The following is a 6,682-nucleotide window of genomic DNA, read 5'->3' as shown; positions in this document are numbered from 1 at the left end:
GTGCTTCTGCCCATAGAATGGACAGAGTCATAAGCCATGGTCGGTCTGTCTTATTATTTTTCTCATTATGTTATCTGTTTATCCTTATACCAACATCATACCGTTCTAATTGTTATTTTTTATTTATAAAGATGGATCTTGTTACCTGATAGGGCAAGTACCCTAATTGTTCTTCTTTCAAGTGGCTTTTGATTTGCTCAGACCATTGTACCTCCATAAAAATCTACCTGTCTGGATACTGATTTTCTCATCCTCTGTCTGATGTTCTCAACTCATCCATCAGAAATTTAAATTTAATGAAATATTTTTGTTAATGGGCTTTTTCTGATTCTTTTTCAAATATGTTTGCTTTTTAAAAGAAATTATTTATGAGAGAGAGAGAGAGAGAGAGAGATTGAGAGAATGGACAGAGAGGGACAGAGGGAGAAGAAGCAGACTCCCTGCTGAGCAAGAAGCCTGATGTGGGGCCTGGTCCCAGAACCCCAAGATCATGACCTGAGCCAGAGGCAGACGTTTAACCAACTGAGCCACATAGGCTCCTCTGCTTAATTGTTAACATGGAGTTTCTCAAGTTTTGACCTATCTTAATTTTCTTTCACTTATATTAAACATAATTATTTAGAATTTATGGTTGATCATTCTATTACTTGAACTTCTTGTGGGGTGAGGCTCCTGTATTTCTTGGATCTGTTATAATCTGGGATGGATTTACATGTTAATTTTTTGATTTAAGGTTTCCTGGACCTTACAAATCACAGAAATTCAAACCCTAAATTCAAGTGGAAGTGGTAACATGGTTATACTTTTTCAGAGAAAAATTTTTTTTCCAGCCAAAGTCCAAACCATGAAAAATTATGTATTCCTTATGATACTGGATGAGGGATTTTTCTTTTTACTCCATTTTTATGCTACAGGTAAACTCTAACCCAGTTTTAGTTCACTATTTGAGTTCCGGTTCCTCATCTTGTCTTCTTCACTTCATGGCCATTGAAAGACACACTGCTTGGTTACATAGACAAGAAAATTCCATTATGATTATTAAATCATCAGTACCTGATTAACGTTCAAGTTGCCAGTTTCTCCATTTTTAGAAATAGTTTCTCTATTTTTAGAATTAGAGAAACTCATTGGATTTTTCCTTTCTTGTAATGTCAGCTATATATTTAAGATGATACGCCATATTTTATTTAATATTCTTAGACTTACTGTCACATGGTGAAGAGTTATCCTTTAAAAACTCATAACTGCATAAGTCAAAGCATGTGTACTGCTTTAAGGAATAAACCTCAGATATTCTAAAGGCTGGAACTGGTGTTTCTGGGAAACAGACCTTCTCTTTACCTAATCTCAGATGAAATACTCAAAAGTGTGTTTGGTGTTGTTTTGACAAGATTTTGTACTTGGAGACAAGACATAGTTAGTATAGAAAGAATATCCAAGTGGTAGAGAAAACTCAGGATAGCATCAAGACCTACTGAGCTCAGCAAAGGGAGCTTCTTATGCCTGGTGGAGCCCCATTCAACAGCAGAGGTATTGTTTACAGACACATGTGCCTGGGGTGCGGGAATGTCTGGAGCCCCTGGGGAGCTGTGCTTTTCTTGAAATATACTATTTCTTTCTTTATAAAACTGCCTATTTTGACACTAAAGAAACTGTATTATTGATAATTTCCCATTTCTTATGTCAGTAATGACTCTGCACTCTTTGAGCTAGCAGTTTTATGTTTAGGTAATAAAGTGCTCATCATAGGCATGATTGACAAAAGAAATCATCACCATCATCATTTAATTAATTGATTCATTAAATTAAAAGGCCAAATTGGGTTTTGTTAAACACATCATGATACAAGTAAAGGATGGAGTTGGTAGCTGTGGCTGGGCATGCCAGGCCTGACAATGCATTAGAAATTAAGACAATACATAATAACATTGTTCTTATTATCACCATCATCATCACCATCCTAGTGAACATTTTACCAAAGAAGGAATCCACTGATGTATTTTTTGTCATCATTAAAAACCATCTACTTGTTCTCTCTTCTCCCTCCCTTCTTCTTCCGATTTTTAAATGTCTGATGACTCTTCCCTAGATCCAAAAATCTTACAAGACAAACATACGCAAGACAAGCGAGCTGCTCAAGGAAGGAGTTGGCCATGGTGCCTGCAGTATTAGTCAGCCATTACGCCCTCACGTACAGACTGTACGTAACTCAAGCACCTGCTCTCCTGTTGGCTTCCGCAGCATTACAACACAAGCTCCAGAACACCCTGAGTTTCAGAACGGCGACATATGATGCCATGATCTGGCTGCTGGAAATATCATCTCTTACTTGAAATGGCAGCAAATGATCTTTTGTTTTTCCTCCCAACCAAAATCTCATTAAGTATGGCCTTTAATACCCATTTAAAAAGCAAACACTAAAAGCAAATGTCTTTCCTTGTTCCATGTTCTCTTTCCTCTTCTGGTGCTTGCTTCTCAAATCTTCCTTATGACACATGAGTATCTTATGCATTTTCTATTTCTCTTTTTCTCCTCTCTTAATCATACTTTTTTTCTAAAGCTGAACTTCTTGTTCTTCCACAGGATTGGTCTGCTGCTGCCCTGGGATGTGTGGGTCTTATGCCTCCCATTCCCGGCACTGTTGGGAGGAACTCGTTACTATGAGGCTCTTCAAAATGTAAAGTGGTAAAAGAAGCAGGTTTAGGATAATTAAACATCATTCTCAATTTCCTGCCTCCTCCCATTTTTATCCTTTCAGTTTTGAGGATTTCCTCATGCTCCTCCAAGTCCTTATATTGAGCCAGTTTAAAATGGAAGTGAAAGCATTCTTGAGTTTGCAATCTCTTTTCCTCTGGCACTAGGCTCCTGTCTGTCTTTTCATGCATTTTTCATCTTCCATTAATATTTATCGAGCATCACAATATAGTGGAGACTGTATAGCAGGGAAAACCATACGAAAGCACTTCAGCCACTGACGATGCAGAAAACATCTCCTCAGTAGCTCTTGACTTCTGTAATACCTTCTCTCTCTGCCTCCTTAGAATCCACTTCCAACAGTCATTAAGCCTAGAGAGAAGCTTTATCACCTTGCCTGGAGCTTTATGCTCTCCCTTGGATTATTATTCACCATTAAATACTATCTGTTTATTCCTTGTTGCCATGAACAACATTTGCGGGTTAAAAACCCGAAATATGAAACCAGAAAAAAAGCTACCTATGGTTGTTACAAATAATCACTGTGTTTCACGACCTTAGCCCAGAGAAGAGGGCATTAGTTTGTGAGGGATTCCTTTCTGTTCTGACCCCCGAATTAGTATTACAGTGTGTTTTTTTATCAAAATATTCTTTCCTGTCCTCCTCATGTGGCATGGATGCAAGTTTGTGTAGAACTGGGGAAGAGGGCATTAAAATAGAGTCTCCTGACCAAAGAAGGCAGAAGGAGGGCACTGCCTTGGCCTCTGGGATTCAAGGACATCTTCACAATCTCAAGCATCCTTTGCAGACTTCCCACAGGGAGAGAGCTGTTGTGATTGCATCCTATTGCATTAGTAGCACAGCTATTGGGTGATGGCAGACACCTACAGGTCTTCCTAGCTAAGCTTTACTGGAGATTCAGGGAGGAGAGGGTGGAGAAAGAAACAAGGGGGTAAATTTGGCCCTGTCCACCCCAAGATGTATTGTTCTCCCTCTCCTGAGTGGTCAGTGTAAATTTCTATGCCAGATGCAATTTTCAGGAGGCCTCATTAAACTGTCAGGAGAACTCCCAAGAGGCATAACCAGCCTCTCAGCAAGCAACATCTCATAGTAGTTTATTATTTATTTTTCCCACCGTTGAAAAATGCAGATGAACCCATATTTGGAAATTTCTCTCATTCCCACAGCTCTAGCTAAATGGTAATTATGTTATATTTACCAGCAGCGTAAAGGATAATGTTTTAGGTTCAACATAGATGCTCTACTGTCCTAAATGTTGTCTGAGGCCTCATTTGAGCAATTTGGTATTTCACTATGAGGTGAGGAGGTGACTGAAGGAAAACCTCATTACTCGGTTTTATTAAATGTATAGTGAGTAGAGATTTTGGCTTTATATAGTAAATATATATATATTTAGTTTTTATTTTATTTTGGTATAAGAAGGAAAAAAGAATGAATAAACAAATGTAGATAAAATTATGGTGAAGAAATATGAAGAGGAATTCGTTTTGATAATAGTAAAGCTACATGTAGAAGTAAAATGCAGGGTAGGTAAATAGTATTAACATGTTTAAATTCAACTGAACCTTTTGGAGAAACTCAATAATTTTCTAGAAATTCTCTGTGAGAAGATTCTGGTAAGTGCTAGAAAGCGATTTGGAAGAAAATGGCTCTGAAAGGCTAGAGGTTCTCTGAGATGATTTATTTTAATTTTTTTAAAGATGTAGGTTATGTTACAGCTAATTATAAAATGGAAGCATGTTAGTGCCACAAGTTGAACTCATTTAAATGATTACCTGGGTGGGAGAGGCAAATAGAAAGGTGAGAGATGATGGCAAATGATTGGTTTAATTTTTTTTCCTACTTTTTAACAAGTTGAGGTTTTGTTTATGTGTGACCTTGATTTCTCTGAGAAATAAATTAGAAACATATGGGAAAATTAATCTAAAGAAGCAACACAAACCAATACTGTGAGTAGAAATTGTGGCTTGTTGAACATAGGAAAAAATAGGAGAGTCTGGGACTCAGTACATCTCAAACAGAACATTAATCTAGGCCCTGTTTTAATGATATTAGGTAAATTATCACAAAGACAAATTGCATACTGTATCTGGAAAACATTTGGACTCATCACATAGTTCCGTATTTATGGTTTTAACATAGTTATGATGAATTAGGACTTTAGATAACATAATTAAATCTGACTTCATATTCTACTAAAAGTTCTTCTGTTGGACTCAGTGAAATTACAGAAGCAATAATAGTAGAAAAGACTCAATAGAAAGTATAGTTAAAATAGGAATGCATGGAGAATATAGTTAATTAACTTCCCACTGTGCATATATTTCTCTTGGACCAGTTGACTATTTTTTAAAGTTAATGCTACACACACACACACACACACACACACACACACACGTATATATGTTTTCACAAAAGGTTTAATTGAGCTTTAAGCCATGCAGTCCATTTTGTGAACTTCTTAAATAATAATTGGGGAGTGGGAAGCTGGGAAATAAGCCAGTTATTGTACCATTAGTTTTGATTTTTTAGGCCCAAATTCTTCAAATTCAGGATCTTGAATTTCAAACATGCTACTGAATTGTGATCCCTGGGTGTAAGAATTTATAGGAGCCCCTCAACATAACTTCTTAGTTCCCCTGTGACAAAGTCATGAATCTCCCCACCACCTCCAACCTTGGCCCAGCCTTCACCCTGGCTAGCCTGTCTGTTGGGTGCTTAGGCACCGTGCCAAGCCTGCTACAATTAGTTTCCACAAGAGTTTGATGAGAGGCATAAAGTTACTATTCCAATTTTACAGGTTCAGAAGTGGAGGCTTAAGATGGCTGAGTACCATGTTGAAAATCATATAGATAGAAAAGTGGAAAGGAGCTGTTTATCCATGTTGGCTCCTTCTAAACCTCCAGCCCTTTGCAATGCATTTACTTCGTGACTGCTATGGGGTTGGGAGGGCAGCCTGGTGCTTTGGAGCAGAGCAAAAGTGAAGGGCTCGCCTGGGAACCGAACCCATGACCTTTGCATGATTATTAGCAGAGGGCTAACGAACTAACTCAATAGCAGAAGCATATATCCAGATTCCTCTCATATTTTTTTTTTTTTTCAGCACAGGACTATGAAAATCAAGTAGGGAAATCTATTAAGACACACACACCGGGCCATTTCAATCCTTTTTCTAGATCATTCTAAAGATTTAAGTTTGGGAATATATACAAGTTGGAATGCACATAGACTTGTGTTTGTTCACATGTGGATATCAGTGTGAAAATATGCCAAGACAACTATAGCTGTGAAATGTGGATGTCATCATAATTGTACATTGATTCATGTCCATCTATTTATGTTCCCGTGTAAATCAACAAATGTGAGTGTGTGGTATGTCTATGCACGCACATAATGACCAAGGCATCACATCTTGCAATTTACTTCTGGACTGATTATCCTTGGAACTCTAATGACACAAACATTGGACACTTTGGAAATGAGAAAATCACTTTTACACATTTAAAATAAAACCACAGCGAATCTTTCATTTTGCAAGCCAATGTGGGGAAATCTGAAGTTCTAGCCTCCTCTCTTCTTGAGCAACTGTAAGGCTTTCTGCATAAAGTTTAAAAAATATCCTTTGCGCAATAAAAAATTTTAAGAAGGTATCATTTGGTTTCAGTTAGGCTCAATGGTTTTATTTCCGTTGCCATCAAACCAAAACAAGAAGGCAAGATGGTGTTAGAAACAGCTGAGGCTGGGCTGGAAGTTGGGGTGGGGGGTGGGGGTCATGGGTAGCTCAACAGGAGCCCGACAAGATCCTTCCCAGATCTGTGATTTTCAGATGAGAATTCTCCCCACCTCATGCTAACAGAAATGGAAGACGATCATACACGTCAAGGAGAGAAGGGTAAGAGCCATTGTGACTATTCCTCTGTGATCTCCCCTGAAAAGGAATTGCTTTCTCATCGCCAAGAATTTCTGA

At 38.0% G+C, this 6,682-nt stretch overlaps 1 long non-coding RNA gene across 1 annotated transcript; it reads left to right on the top strand.

Annotated features, from left to right (window-relative positions):
• The first annotated feature begins 1,081 nt into the window (after window positions 1–1,081).
• Window positions 1,082–2,694, top strand: LOC119873771. Its single transcript, XR_005365213.1, has 3 exons — window positions 1,082–1,530; window positions 2,090–2,383; window positions 2,584–2,694. It is a non-coding gene; the product is annotated as an uncharacterized LOC119873771 (long non-coding RNA).
• Window positions 2,695–6,682: the final 3,988 nt, after the last annotated feature.

Source organism: Canis lupus, chromosome 10, assembly GCF_011100685.1.
Source record: "Canis lupus familiaris isolate Mischka breed German Shepherd chromosome 10, alternate assembly UU_Cfam_GSD_1.0, whole genome shotgun sequence".
Taxonomy (NCBI): Eukaryota; Metazoa; Chordata; class Mammalia; order Carnivora; family Canidae; genus Canis; species Canis lupus.
The sequence above is the reverse complement of the archived record's forward strand: the minus strand, read 5'-3'. Positions and strand labels throughout refer to the sequence as shown.